Raw genomic sequence first — 15,835 nt, forward strand, 5'->3', positions numbered from 1 at the left:
AGTTTCCTGTCCTTTTTAATTTTTTTTTTGTCTCAAGGCATCGTAATTATGACACCAAACAGCTCCCTCATCTAGCTGCAGAGTAACAAGACTTTCTCTGTTGCTTCTAACTTTTTGGTAGATTTTAGATTCTGCTTTTCTTGCAAGAGAATCTACCAGGCTAAAAGAGAACCAAAGAGGATGTTTCCTTTTTCTTGCGGGCAGATGAGACCTAAAAGCTTGGTATCCAGTCAGGAGTAGCTGGAAGTAGCAAAGGTACAGCAGCTCACTGAACCTGAACAGGGAAGGGTCCCACAAGCTGCTCCTCATGCCAGCCCTGGGCAGGATGAGTACCACGTGGCTGGCAGCAGAGTAACCCTTGAGCTTGGAAGTCCCCTGCCAAGGCTGGGCACCTATCGCTACACAGCTGCCAAAATAAACTATTTACTTGGCTGAAGTAACACAGCCCTCTGTAGGATGAAACACCGCAAGGACACCTACCCAGTTGTTCAGTGCCTTTTATCTAAATTGTGCTGAAGGCGGGAATATTATGGTGACAAACTATCTAGCTAAAACACAGCCCAGAAACACTGTCTCTGTTGCCAGCCAGCTGAACAGCTTGTGATCCCATGGCTGCGCGGTAAATGGTGCTGGCAGGGGATGTTCCTTACACCATCCCCAAGGGATGGTACCATTCAGACAACACTATCAGACCAAGAATCTTTCCCACCCCACCCCCACCCCCATTTTCTAGGGATGGCACCTTGTCCCGGATCAGGTAAGTGAAATAGCTGCTCTGTGCTGAGGAGTTCACTTTTTATTAGCACCTGGGCTGGGGCACAGCATAGTCCCTTCCATACCCTGTATGACAAAAAATCTTCATTCACAGTCTTCTTTGAGCCCCCTGCAATAGCCCCAGACAGCTCTGCTAATCCCCAAGGGAAGCTGGAGAGCTTGAGGCACAGGTCAGGGGGACGGGAAGGGACACTACATTTAGGACTGATTGCTGAAGGGTTTGAACGGTTTTAAAACATTGCTGTCTGTCTGTTAAATCCAGCTCTGGCGCCTTAGCTCCCACACCTCAAGAAAGTCTGAAACTTTGCTGTCTAGGTAAGAAAAAGAGGCACCAGACAGACAAGTTGAGACCTTTACCTATGGACAGCTATGGTGGAGGGCTAGCGTTGCCCTAAAAGATGACTGAATCTGTAGGGGAGCTATGTATGTAGCACAGTCAAGGGGCATGTCTAGCACATCCAGCTGTCTCCAGCAGCTGAAAACTCTTGTCTCTGCTCCTCAGCCCACTCTGTGCAGTTTTTATTCCTGAAGCTGTCCAGGTGCTACTATCCCATTCACTTCAGTACCTGCCTTAAAACAGATAGATCCAGATCCTACTGATCCTTGTCTCCCAGGGCACACCTGGTACATAAGGAGAGGGACAGAGAAGCCTTGTGATTAACAAGTCCTGATCAGCAAAGGCTTAAGGTCCCTAAGAAACACTGGTAGATGTAACCCTGCCACAAATCCTGCCTGCGATCTTCAAAAATAACAGAAACACCCAGCCCCTGCTGACTGCATGGGGTTTGTTACTCACGTCCAACCAATGTGACTACAAGCCTCAGCATAGTCCCTTTACCCTTGACACTTCTGTTGGGCGCAAACAATTTTATGCCTCCCCAGGTCATTCGAATGTTCTCAGAGGAATGCAGTCCTGGTCCCTGTGGCCGCTCTGGGCATTGGAGGGATGCTGGTTTACTGGCTGAGGTCTAGACACAAGATCAAGACTATTGAAATGGGCAATGGATGGTGGGGCTCAGATGAAAGACCTCTAAAAGGGAAAGAAGATGAAAGTATCTGTCCCTTCAAGACTGAAACATCTGACAAAGAAATTGAGGTGCCCGTGCCTGGGAGGTAAGGAGGGGCAGAAAGCTGCGAGGTGGAGCCAGTTCATCACCCACCTTACTGCTTTGAGGTGATGCCTTGGGGGCAATAGCCAGCGCAGGTCCGTTAGATGATGCTCTGGCTCACTGCCCTTTATGAATGGGATTTGAGCTCAGATTCACTGCAATGTCTTTACGCTTTCTGAGACCACAGACTCTCAATGCAACCTGGGGCTGCTCCTGCAGAAAGGCCATGCTTTGAGCAGCAGAATTTGACAGCAGGTCTGCAGTGGTGGAATGGGGTGGGAGGGCACCGGGATAGCAAAGGCACCAGTAGGGCAGGACTGAGGGGCTTCCGCAGAGGACAGGGTTGGAAGGGTGAAGAAGGATGGGGTCCTTCCTTCTGTCCCTACAAGCCTGTCACTAATTATCTGGCCAACTAGCAGTCGGTAGCACAGGCTGAGCTGCTTATTCTTCTCTCAGCTGGCAGTGCTGGCAAGTTCCTAGTGCCCAAAACCCTAAAGCGAGTTAGCAGTAAGGCAAGCGTAGAACCCACTACTCCTGGGTGCCCTAGGGGAACTGCTAACCTGTAGAAAAATATATTCTCCATATAAATGATTCAGGAAGTTATACAGAGTATGGCACTGCTTCAGGAGGGCTTGTGGTGTCCCAGAGAGAGACACAGAAGCCGGTGGAGCCAGGAGAGCCTGTTCATGCCTGCCTTAGCATAGGGCACATGCAGGCATCTGGCCAGCCTTGCAAGAGCTCCTGTCCGCAGGACCTGCATCGCCGCCTGGAGCAGGCCCGCTACACACCGCAGCTGGAAGGGGCTGCCTTCCGCTACGGCTTCACCTCCAGCTACCTGCAGAAGGTGGTGGCCTACTGGAGGAACCCGTTTGACCGACGCAAGCAAGTGGAAATCCTGAACAAATATCCCCATTTCCGAACCACCATTGAAGGTGAGGGGGTCTCTGTGGCTTGAGCAGGTCTCACTCTGAAATGCACAGAGAGAATGGGGGGCTTTAAGAGGTTACTCTATTAAGACAACAGTGTGCATAACAGCTTAATGAAGGATCAGTAGTGGAGGCTATGTTATTAGTAACCCTCTATAGATTAAGATCATTGCACAGTGGTGATAAGATTAGATCTGCTTGAAGATGGGCTTCATCTGGCTCTGAACCTGCACTAAATAACAACGAGGTTTTCTTCTGCTATTGCCTTGAAGCCACCTTTGAAAACTGTAAAATTTACCCAGGCCCTGAGGTTGGAATATCCACCACCACCACCCAGTTTAGCCAGGTGAGGTTAGCCAGACTTTAGATAAGTGATCTGCAGGTTAAACTTATATCCTGCGCTTACTTTTTCCATGTTTCTCTTTTTATCACCCACACATTTTGTAATTTAGTCATGTTTTTGCACGTGTCTTAGCTGCATTATGCTATGCATTGAAGTGCAGCTGTACTTATATACTGTAAGACCAATTTCTCAGGAGGTGGATGCTCAGTCTCCTGTGACCCCAGTAACTGGGACTGGGATCAATACCTCTGTCTGTAAGTAAAAGATGAGACACAGGTAAAATACCAGGCATGTCCTTTCAGCTAGGCATCTTCTTGCCATGGGTTGATTGTGTACCTTCTGCTGTGAATGCTAATCACAGTTTTGCCACCCTCCTTCTTCAGAGTTTGGAACAGAAACTGTGATGGAACTAAGGCTTTAATTTATCTGTCTGGATGTGTGGCAGGGATTGATATCCATTTTATCCACGTGAAGCCCTCCTATGTCCCTCACAGTTGAGCTGTTCAACCTCTGCTGATGGTCCACGGCTGGCCTGGCTCCTTCTACGAGTTCTACAAGACCATCGCTCTACTCACAGAGCCAGCTGAGCATGGCCTGAATGAGGGTGACATGGTGTTTGAGGTCATCTGCCCATCCATCCCAGGATATGGCTTCTCTGAGGCACCACACCAGAAAGGTGAGCGATGAAAAGGCGCTGTTGGAATTGCCAGGTTCTTGGAGCCTCAGTCATCCCTGGCCCTCACCAGGGAATGCAGTTTGTGAATGCAGATGCTTGGCTCTGCACTAACACCCATGTGGCTGAGGCTCTGGGGCTGGCTGTGGAGATCTGGAAGGTAATGGTAGCTGGAAACCAGGTCTGCTTTCCACTTTATCCACTTTCCACTGTATTGTGTTCACTGTATTGCCAAGGAGCAAGGCAGAGCAGCATAGCACACTGTGCCTTTACACAGCAGCATAAACATGTGCCTCTGTCAGACCATGATCTTTGGCCAGGGGATGATACACCAAGACAAACAGGTTTCCTCTGTTTCTCTTTACCTACAGGCTTTGACAGCAAAGCAACTGCTCGGAAATTTCATAAGCTGATGAATAGATTGGGCTCCAAAGAATACTACCTACAGGGAGAAGACTGGGGATCTCTTATTACCACAAACATGGCCCAGATGCTGCCACAGTGAGTAGCAAAGGGAATCAGTGCAGAGAAGGTTTCTCCAGTTCTTACCCTACCTTCTGGCTCCACGGTCCGGGTCCTGCCTTCTGTTTGCCCTGCCTCTCATCGCCTTCTGCTTTGTTTTCTCCAGGGGTATCCCCACCCCTGTGCATTCAGTCATATTCACGTGCTTTGCATTGACAGTGGTATTTGCATTCTCACGCTTTCTAAATTTCATAGAATCATAGAAGCATTTAGGTTGGAAAAGACCTTGAAGATCATTGAGTCCAACCATAAACCTAACACTGCCAAGTCCACTGCTAAACCAGGTCCCTAAGTGCCACATCTACACACCTTTTAAATACCTCTACCACTTCCCTGGGCAGCCTGTTCCAATGCTTGGTAAACCTTTTAGTGAAGAAATTTTTCCTGATATCCCATCTGAACCTCCCCTGGCACGACTTGAGGCCATTTCCTCTCATCCTCTCACTTGTTACCTGGGAAAAAGTGACCAACACCCGCCTTGTTACAACCTCCTTTCCTGTAGTTTTAGAGAGCAAGAAGGTCTCCCCCAAGCCCCCTTTCCTCCAGACTAAACAAGCCCAGTTGCCTCAGCTGTTTCTCATAGGACTTGTTCTCTAGACCCTTCACCAGCTCCGTTGCTCTTCTTTGGACACATCTTTCTTGTAGTGAGAGGCCCAAAACCGAACACAGTATTCGAGGTGCAGCCACACCAGTGCTGGGTACAGCATCACTGCCCTTGTCCTGCTGGCCACGCAATTTCTGACACAAGCCAGGATGCTGTTGGCCTCCCTTATCTAGGGAAGAGTTGTACAGAGAAAAATGGAGTGCTGTTTGGCTTCTCTTTCACTAGGCATGGAAGTAAGCTCTGCTGCATTTTGATTTGAGACCTCAAGGATCATCATTCTAAATCAGGAAGGAGATAAATTTAAAATTGGCAGGGAGAAAAGGAAGGAGCTCAGCCTTTCAGCAGCTGATCAGTACCACGAAGTATAGGACTTTCCTGGATGGAGATGGCACCAGCTGTACCATTTTTAACTCTCCCAAATTTTTTTGGAAATCACGATAAATGTGAAGGGCTTATGTATTTGGCTTAGTGAAATGCTTCTATTACAGCTCCCGTCAGACTTATTTTCTAGAAAATTTGGAAACAGAAAATGGCTTGATTTAACCTTCTATTCATTAACTTGATTTCAGATCTGTGAATCTTATCTTCGCTGGCAGAGAAGGTTTGAGAAGGATGATTTCCGTGATGCTTGGGGCTTATATACCATGGCTCATAGGCTTTACTAGGGAAGATGTTCGACGTATGTATCCTTTCATCCAGAAGAATATACATGAACTATTGCGAGAGTCTGGATACTTACACATCCAAGCCACCAAACCAGACACTGCAGGTAATGAACCTTCTCTATATCACTATGAACTTTGTATACTGACTGCTTAAGGCGTATAAACACATAGTTGAACAAAAGCCAACCATGTCTGAGAAGCAGTGAATTCTGGTGACTGAATGCAAGACATGGGGACAAGAGCTGTGTAAAAGGAAGTGAAAAGGAACCGCTTAAAGAAAGACGGAGACTACAAATATCACTTTTCAAGGTCTGTTAAATGGCATACCACTTCTCTATGGCAAAGAAACCCTTTGCAAAATGCCTCTTAAAGTAAAGCACAGGACCCTGAAATTGAAGCTTCTAGAAATAAATGTGGGTGAAAACAAGAAAAATAAGCAAGTGCAATGTGAATCTTGCAGAAAGGTAGACACAGCCATAATACCTGAAGCCAGAAGCATGATGTAGTGGGACCAGTAGATAAGGAGTCTGAAGAAAGGTATGGCCATCTCAGAAAAGTTACATGATTTATTTGTATAATATTATCAAAGATTATGGGGTATTCCTTTATTGAAATAAACCCTCATCAGGAAAGACAGCAGAGCTGTCTCAGACTGGCATCAGGTACGGAGACCATAGAAGGAATAGCACCCCATCCTGGCATTTAACTGGAAAAGAGGAAACTCAAAGTGAAACGTCAGCTAATGCCTAGTCTGTTGCTTGAACTGATTGCAATATCAGAGAAATAAAAGGAGACAAACCAGATACCAGGTTGGGGTTTTTTGGGTTTTCTTTTCAAAAGCCAAACAATGAAGACAGCCCCCAGAAAAACAAAGACCAGTATGTCTAGTGTCTGATCAGAAAACTAGCAGAAATGTTTTTAAAAGGAGAATTCATTTACAGGTGATAATATCACAGGGAAATCGTGCTTCAAATATCAGAGCTCTGGCAGGATCAAGAAGCTGTGGACCTAGTAATGGAACATATTTAATTTCCAAAAAAAGTTTTGTTGAGGTTCCTTCCCCCAGTGTTCTTAAAGACATTAAACTGCCTTAAGAAAAAGATTAAGTTCATGGGTTAATAACTAGTTAACATGAGAATTCATGAATATAAATAAGTAAGCAAGTTCCAGGGGAGAGAGAGTATCACAAAAATCTGTGCTGGCACCCGTACCTTTCAATATGATCTTAATTTCTCTACAGATAAAAGTGAATGGTTAAGTGAAAATCTGACACCTATCCAGGGTTTGGTTTAATCTAAAGATAAATGGTTTTGTAACTCTCTGCAGTTAAGTGACTGGTTGATTAAACTGGCCAATAAAAACTGATGTCAACAAAGTCCAAAGCAATTTAAGCAGAGGAAGAAAATCACGATGGGCTCTAGTTTGGTTGCTGCTATGTGAGAGAATCCAAGAGTCAAGGACAGTGCTTTGAAACGTCAGCCAGCTCAGACTTTAAGAGAATCCTACAAACTCTTAAAGAAAGCAAAAAGAGAGTAAGACAAAACACTAAATCCATGATATTTAGAATCTGTTCCACCCCTGTTTCATTAATATATTTTATAATCAAAAGAATACAAGAAGGGGAGAAAAAGAACCCTAAAGTGACCAAGCAGCTTCCCTACAAGCACTGTACATAGTCTAGGACTCTTTAACCTGGAAAAAAAGAAGAGCAGGGATTTTGTAGCACACTAAAATTGTGAAAGGTAGAAAATAAATAGGGGGAAAAAATACATATTCCCTGCTTAGTCTCAAAAAATATCTATATTATCAGTTTAGTTCTCATTAGGCAGGTTTAAAGCAAAGCTACAGTATTTTCACTCACCAGAAGCTGTGGTACCTAAGATGTGTACAGGTTGAATCATTAGTAAGCTGCAAACAAGACTGGTATTTCTGAGCATCCAGTCCATGAAAGTTGAATACAGTGATTCGGAGACAGCTTTCAGCTCAGAAAATGCTCACCTCCAGACGGGTCATATGTTAGCTGGCACATTTTAGCCTGCCCTACCTTTGCTGGTCAAAGCATTTACATGACTTTGATGTGTAGCAAATCACTTTAGGCCTGACAGCACAGGGAAACTGTTGTGCCAATGCACAAACTTACTTTGCATTAACTATGTCCACTATTAAATTGAAATCACATTGTGCATCATCTTCTACGCAGTCATTCAGTGCTAAAGTCACACTAAAATACACTTGAGAGTAGGCAATTCTAAGGATACTGTAAAACTACAGCCTGGAGTGTGGTACAGGAATTTTCCCAAGGCAAGCTCTACCACTGCTGAAGTAATCCCCACCCGTTTTACAGGTTAAAACACAGATATAATATGCTGTGTTTATAATGTTTGTTAGCATTCCCCAAAGGCAGGAGCAGATAGCAGATACACAACACTCCACTGTTGTTTAAATTACATAGAAAGTGAACAGCACTCAGGGTCCCAGTTAGCCATCCTAAGCAGGACAGCGCTCCCAAACAGTTTATCTGAAATTTCTTTTCAGAGTGTAATCCCTTTACATCTGAATTTGCTCTTTCTGCCACACATTACCAAGAAGCCCAGAGGATTTTCTTAACTCCTATTTTCTTTTGTATAGGAATTGCTCAACTTTATAGTGCTGTCAGTTATAGCCAAAATTCCATTGGGGTGAACTTTTCAAGAATAAAGTACTACCAGGGCTGGTAAAACGCACTCTTTACTGAATTCTCATAGAAAACTCTGAAGAATTGATGTAAGTCCAGTTTAACTCCCACTGAAGTATTTGCAATGCCAGGCAACTGCAATGGTTCTCTTCTTCTCTTGAATTAGGTTGTGGACTGAATGACTCCCCTGGGGGGCTTGCTGCATATATATTGGAAAAATTCTCTACCTGGAGAGATAAATCATTTCTGCATAAAGATGATGGAGGCTTGGAAAGGTAAGAAAACAGGTGCTCTTCCATGAGAGGACTCATTAAAAGAATGAGCAATGGTAACTAATGAGGAGATAGGTAAAAGACTGGCCAAAGCTGAATTTTGAGCATGAAAGGTTACACATGACAAGTAGTAGTGTAAACTCACAGCAGACTGCCTGCAAACTACTGCTTCAGCACCGGGCAGTTTTGCTCTGGGCACATGGGTGCCAATTAATTTGCTGCTTGAAAACAAGTGGAGAACAAGAACAACTGTTCTTCAGGGCATGAGCCCAATATAGCGTATTGAGAAACAGCTTCCAATGAAACGTCTTCATCTTTTTCTATCAATAGCAAATACACTCTTGATGAGCTTTTGGCCAATGTGATGATTTATTGGGTGACATCCTCCATTGTGTCCTCAATGCGATTCTACAAGGAGAACATCTCCAAGGACCCTGGTCTAACAGGTGATGCCAGGTAATGAAGTGGTAGGTGTAAGAAAGATTTGCAAATGAGATTGAACCACGTTTGCCTGTATAAACATTTAGATTACTTTAAAACAGCAAACTTAAGTTGTTAAAAAAAATAATCTAAGTTCTTATTTTCTTTTGATAAAAATAGTTGAGTCATTTTTCTTTTGAACCTGTAATTCACACAAAGTAGCTTGTAGCCAAGACAATGCAGCGGACATATCAAACTATATTCAGTCTTGTGTTCAAAATACAGGTCTATATACTTAGTCACCAAACAAATGTGATCTCTGGCTCAGTTCAGTTAAAACAAAACAGAAAATCAGGAGCATTTCCAAGAGAGACGTTTAAACTGAATTAGGAAGCATACGGCTTAGTGGTGGATAAAACTAACGACTACAAGTGTTAAGCACAAACTTGGGGAAGCAATCTGGAGAGCAGTACCTTCTAACAAACCAAGCACCTTCTAACAGCCACTGACTTTAAGATGACTATAAGAGAGGCTGACCAGAAAATGCTGCAGAACGGAATTCCATGTGATTGATCACACAAACAAATAGAAGAGTCTTTTCCTTTGTAGACCGAGCCAGCTTACCTTTCCTCAACTCATTCGTTACGCTGGTACTATAAATTCTAAAGTAAACTTGAGCAGGCTCATTTCTGACTGTCACAAAGAGGTGATGCGTCTTGCCATTTATCGCAAAACTGTAAAACAAGGTAAGTTTAAAAATAGGAAACGTTTCAAGATTGAACCGTGTGCGAAGTTGGCTCTACTTTACGTTTTTGGGTATAATATTCTCATACTCAAGGAGACTCAAATACAAGCAAAGCTTTTCAGCAGAGTACAAACCACAAAATGTGTCGCTGCGGTGAAGCTCTGCCAGCTGACTGTGGCAATTACTAGAGTCAGGAGGTTTTTATAGAATTTCCCCAGGACTTTTTTCAAAAAGGCACTTAGTTAATGTCCTCTAGGTTTGCAGTGTATGTTCCCACAGGGACTGCAGCTTTTTCCTCAGGAGCTAGTACATACACCACGGGTCTGGGCAAAGGAGGTCTTCAAGAACATCATCACTTACTCTTACATGCCACGTGGAGGGCATTTTGCTGCCTTTGAGGGACCAAAGCTTCTGGCACAAGACATCATGCACTTTGTCAGAAAGGTGGAACAGCTGTGAACATGCACTTTAGATACATATACAGAACAGAAGCAAGTTGTTCTGCCACCAGCAGAACCTTTACTTTGAGGGATCAAATAAATCCAATGTAATCACATAGAGAAAACAACATTTCATTTTGATAATCATTACAGTACTAAAATTGTTAATGAAGCTCTAAAGCTTTTCTAAAGAATAAAAGAAAAAACCCCAAAGTAAGCAACTTGTCTTCTTTCACTCCTGGCACCGTATCATTGCTGCACTCATAGTTCAAGTGTAACAGAATACATGAACGGTTTACTGCAGTAACACTGCACTCATCTGGGGAAGAGAGTAGAAAGAAACCAGCCCCTTGATCCTTAGAACGAAGGCTTCTGTTTAAAAGCTTCTTTAAACACTTGAGTGCTAGCGTCTGAAATATGCATTACAAGCAGCTTTGGTGGAAGTGTAAAGGGTTTTGATCTCCTGAGCACAAACACTCCTACGTTCAAGTTATATTTCATTCAAGAGACCAGGAATTACATATTCAAGTGGGCAGCTGCACACAAGGCAGCTTTCTTCATTCTAACAGGTTTTCCCCCTACGGCTAGCTTTAGCAGCTACTACACTATGTAAACAGATGTTTAATGGATAACAAGGCAGAGACAGCGTTCCTAGTGTGCTCCAAGCTCAAAAATACCAACTTAATTTCCTCTTCGTTCTTTATCATTCCATTCCAAATGGTAAAGTTAAAATATGCACCAAGCGTAGCAGGTTACTTCAACCTTTACCCTCATTTCAAACGATTCTTATCACACCATCGTGCAATTTTTGCTAGCAAGAAGCTGCAAGCAACCTTGCTACCAGTAGGCTCGAGTTTCTCTTCAAATGGGATAGGGCTGTTTGGAGCTGTTAAGCTCACTACATTACAGACACTTCTAAGTAGCTGACTGAAGGTTAAGTCCAGCAGACACCTAGTTTTGACACACTGTTCAAAGCTCTCAAGTGTTTCTCACCCTCCCTCCTTCTCCCATTCTGCACTAGACACCAGGCCAGAAGAAAGGGCTCAAGTTCTGCTCCCAAGTAATACCTTCTGACTTTGAACAGGAGTTTGACAAATAAAGATAGTGCTGAACTTGATCACACTCGCCTCACCGCCTCTTCACATTTCATAAACATTGAAGAGTCTAAGACTTAGAAGTAAAAGCAAGCAAGAAACTAACTTTTATTGTTGTTGTCTTAAGTGAGAACAAGCTAGCATATTGGGGCAGGAGTCCTATGCAGGAGCGGGCTGGAAACTAATGGGAGAAACAGCTAGGTATTGTGAAGGAGAATAGGAAAGATAAACATGGTTATCTAGTGTTTAATAGGTGTCTGCATGCTTGTAGAGATATATAGCTGTGCAACGGCATGAATGATTCCTGCCCTGAGCCTGGTGGCGCATACAGCTGCGGTTTGTGTCCGGGCTCAGAGATGTAAATAGGGGCTTCTCTGTTTTGGTGGAAGTGTTTCTCTTTGCATAAAAAAAGAGGGAACGAAGGGAATGACCCCAGAGGTATGTTCAGAGAAGGCACACTATGTTTCGAACTTTTTGACTGAACCAGTTCTTTTTTGGTGTGCCCTTCCACCTATGTATAATGTTAATCCAAAAGAAGATGATACTGTTTACACTTTGAATGTCGATCATTGTCTTTCTGTAGATGCTATATGTAGTAGGAGGCTATGATGGGAACGTGTCGCAGCGGTTCTTCTCTTATCCGGAGTAACAGCAGGGAAAGCATTAAAGAGTTAAATCACCTTGTTTGGTAGGCAGTTAAGCATGTGAGTCAAAATTGCCACTGCTTTTTGTTGTTGGTTCAAGGACATGGCTGTGAGGATTTGGATAGTATGTGCTGCGGGGATTTTAGGCGCCCCATTGCAGCAACATGGTATCAAAATCTGAGAAGATGTCAGCCTTTTGGGGCATCCATTCACTCAACTGACAGTATTGTTTGTTTGCTATTACCTTGGTTGCTGTCATGTTTGCAAGGGCCCTGCAGAACATGGCAAACCTGGTCCTAGCTGTTCAAAAACAAAAAGGGGAAATTGTAAAATTGTACGGAACAGAGACAGCGGGTTATTTTGACACTGATAATATGTCTCAGTTGGTTTTTTATTTGTTCTATTACTTATACCTTGTTTTTACTCATTCGGTTTCAAAGGTTCTTTTTGTGCAACAGGAAGGGGGAGATGCAGGAGCGGGCTGGAAACTAGGACCATGCGTGGCAATCCGTTTGCTGAGGGGAATGTGCTCGAGCTTGTCTGGACAACAATTAACATGATGAGATGTTTGCAGAGCACAGGGGGGTGGGAGACGGATGGCGCCAAGGAAAGGTAACCCCTTGCTGTTAATTGATGGCAGCTAACCACCAATCGGGGATTGCCTAGTATGCAAGGCTTAGCTTCAAGAACCAATCTGTTTCAAACGTGCAGCTTCTGAAAGTGTATAAAACCTCGTGCTTCTGTACAATAAATTGACATTTGCTTGCATCAAGCTGCGTCCCGTCTCTTCATTCGCCGCAGTCCTAACTTCCTCTGAAGAGGGTTAGAGCAGAAACCGCTTGATTTTAGTTCTAACTGTATATCTAACTGACCGTCAAGGCTGTTGGGCTAAAGGTTAGTAAAAAAATAGGAAGACGTGCTTCCCCACTTCCACAGGGCCAATCAATCTCTTTTTGTCACCAGTACAAGACCTCCCAATTACTCAGAAGTCCCACTCTTTGTTTGGATTATTAAGTAACTGAAATTGAGTTATAGAGAAGTCTAATTTTATCAAATAGATAGGCAAACACTCGAGTACTCACTCAAGCCTGATCAGACTACAAAGGTCTCCTTTTACGGGTAAGAATGGCTATAGCCTTTTTAGTAAAGGCCAAGTGTATTAATAGTCATGTACATTACCCAGAGAGAGTCCCAAGCAATCAGCTAATTTAGTAATGGCCACATTAAAACTCGGGAGGGAAAAGGTTTATCCAGTATTTGCCAGTTCAGCAAGTACACAGCAGGAAAGTTTTACTCCCAACGCGCCAATTAGTCTCCTGTACCATAACTCAGGTCCCCAAAGAATCACTGTATCTTTGTGCAGCTGTGCCTTAAAGGGTAATTGCTTTCAACAGCCATTCAGGAGATGAAAACAGATGGACACGGTTCAACTACAGGAAGGTAGTAGACGCCCTGAATAAAGGATCCAGACAGACAAGAATACACAGTTGTATTTGATAAAGTTATCGCTTAAAGCGGCACCAAAGGTTATTCGATATTCCATTGAAGTTCTACAGAGTGTGGGTCATTCGTGAAAGCCTTTGAGCGCCGCTGGTGCTTGAAACCAGACATAGTCCTCCCAAGTAGAGGTCACATGCTGAGGAGCCGAGGCACTTCTGTTGATGTCTCCATCGCAGGACAAGTTAACAGCTAGTTTCCTCCCTCGAGTCGGCACTTTATAGTTGAGCTTGGGCCGGAACCAATCAACACCACAATCACGGTGTCCTTGGAGCATAACAACAGTGCCCATGACAGGGAGAGCCTTCAGCTCACTGAAGACATCCGCAACAAAGAGTGAGTGAAAGAGCTTGCTTGAATTTGCTCAGCTTGCTTGAATTTGCGCGCCGTTGGTGGAGCAGGAGACTCCCCGGCTGCCCAGCGCTGTTTTGCTTACTTGTCGCTTGCTTTAATAAATCACATTTTCTAATTGGCCAGTCTCTGGCATTTCATTGGACAGGTAAACTCTAACAATACCTCTGTCACGACCGATTTCCCTCCAACAACGAACACTAAAGGTAATGCTGGGGAGAGGCAATACAGTTCACCGACTTACACCCAAGCTGGTATTTCTCCTGCAGATGCCTGCTCTGTTTCAATCGTGATTTCATGCCATCATACCTCAAAAGCATTATTCTCCGGAAGCCAATTCACGACCAAACACATGCAAAAACTACGCTGGCCTTAACGCCGAGCGGCTCTGCCTGCCGGTAGGCAAGCTGTAGCGCTCAGGGCTGTGCCCCCCCGACCCCAGACAGCGCGGTGCCCCCCGAAAGCCGGGCTGCAGGCAGGAGCCGCCCCGGGGCCAGCAGCCACCGGCAGGCGGGCAGGAGCCTCCCTGCCTGCAGAGAGGGGCTGGGGCTCAGCCCGCTCAGCGCCTCGGGGGGCAGCCAGGGCAGGGGGAGCTGAGCCCCACCGGCCTGTGAATACGGAGCCTCTGGCAGGGGCCTGCGAGCTGCTGGAAGAAAACGGGCTGCTGAAGGGGTAAGGCTCAAGGACACCGGGGTACAATCACTGTGGTGGGGGAGATCCCGACCTCCTACTCAAATGGCCCCCCGAAGAGAGTGAACCCCCCCGCCCGGGGAGCATGGGGAGGAAATTTAAAATGAACTCTACCTTTAAACTGCAGCGAGAAGGCAACTAACCCATAATTATCTCGTAGGTGTAGGCTTTGGGCAGAACTAACCAACTTCACTGTGTAAATAAGTATCGTGAGTAAAACTACGTGTGCAAGTTAGGAGGAGCGACCCCCCTTGCACCCGGCACCGCAATAAACACCCCGCTTTATAACTTACCCCGAGTTACAGAGTTTAATTCCGCACGTCAGACGGAATAAGCAGCCTTTTCACTAAGCAATTAGTTCTTCACCTACCATTTCCCCAGCTGTTCCCTCGCCTGAATACGCTCAAGTATCGACCTGCAGTAAATATCCAGTTTTCAGGCAGATACAGTTGACCAGAAAAGCTGGTCATTCAGCCTGTGCTGTGCACAGGGGAGGTGTCACAGCTCTCCTGCATCCACATCTAAGTCTTATCTTCTAAGCAAAATTGTGGTGTCCATGTTACATGATGGGAGTGATGGCGCATATCAAATTGCATGGTAGGAAGCTGCCTGCATTTTTCTGTTTGTGACCTGAGTGAACATTGGTGAAGTGACAGAAGAAGTCTGGTAAGCGTACCTTCGTGGAAGGAGAGTAGGAGGAACAACCGTTTGCTACAGCACGTGCTGGAGCTGCCTGGCTGGAGAGCTGCTTTGCTGGGAATAGCCAGAGGGGCTTGGCAGAAAGTGAGCTGAGAATGAGCCAGCAGGGTGCCCTGCCGGCTGAGAAGGTTAACGGTGTCCTGGGCTGTATGAAGAGCAGCACAGCCAGGGGACTGAGGGAGGGGATTGTACGCTGCTACCTGGCAGTCCCTGGGTTGTGTCCAGCTCCCTGGGTATAATTTTGAGCCCCCAGTGCAAGAGAGAGTGGTCTTTCATCCGTGAGCGAGTTCAGTGGAGGGCCATCAAACTTTGCCAGGAGCAGGACTACTTGCCTTTTGGGGTGAGACTGGGGGAACTAGATAGAAGAGACCCCTCTAGCAGCTCCAGGTTCCCAATATCTTATTCCCCAGGTTCGTCCTAATAGCCATCCGTGGTCATTAGGCTGCAGGATTTCTAGTACATAACAAGCTTACAGTTGCCAAGATGGGGGTCCTCTACGTGTCTGTCCCAGCTAGGAGCTGGCGGATTGCATCCTCCGGGTCCCCATGTTATAGTTAAGAATCTATTTTTAATGGCTACGTCCCAGTTTGAAGCTATGGTTTCACATCCCCAATATGCACAGTAATAGTGATTAGGGAAATTGCAGTAGCTTTTCCCTGGATTCGAACTGGGGCAGAGATAAAAAGGTTTTAT

The 15,835-nt window shown here is 45.1% G+C and overlaps 1 pseudogene across 1 annotated transcript; it reads left to right on the top strand.

Annotated features, from left to right (window-relative positions):
- The first annotated feature begins 1,654 nt into the window (after positions 1 to 1,654).
- Positions 1,655 to 11,237, top strand: LOC308057421 (epoxide hydrolase 1-like; annotated as a pseudogene). The gene is made up of 8 exons: positions 1,655 to 1,870; positions 2,635 to 2,815; positions 3,598 to 3,828; positions 4,197 to 4,326; positions 5,521 to 5,720; positions 8,457 to 8,565; positions 8,893 to 9,018; positions 9,984 to 11,237. The product of its transcript is annotated as an epoxide hydrolase 1-like (transcript).
- The last annotated feature ends 4,598 nt before the right edge of the window (positions 11,238 to 15,835 follow it).

Source organism: Falco punctatus (genome assembly GCF_963210335.1).
Source record: "Falco punctatus genome assembly, contig: scaffold_58, whole genome shotgun sequence".
Classification (NCBI taxonomy): Eukaryota; Metazoa; Chordata; class Aves; order Falconiformes; family Falconidae; genus Falco; species Falco punctatus.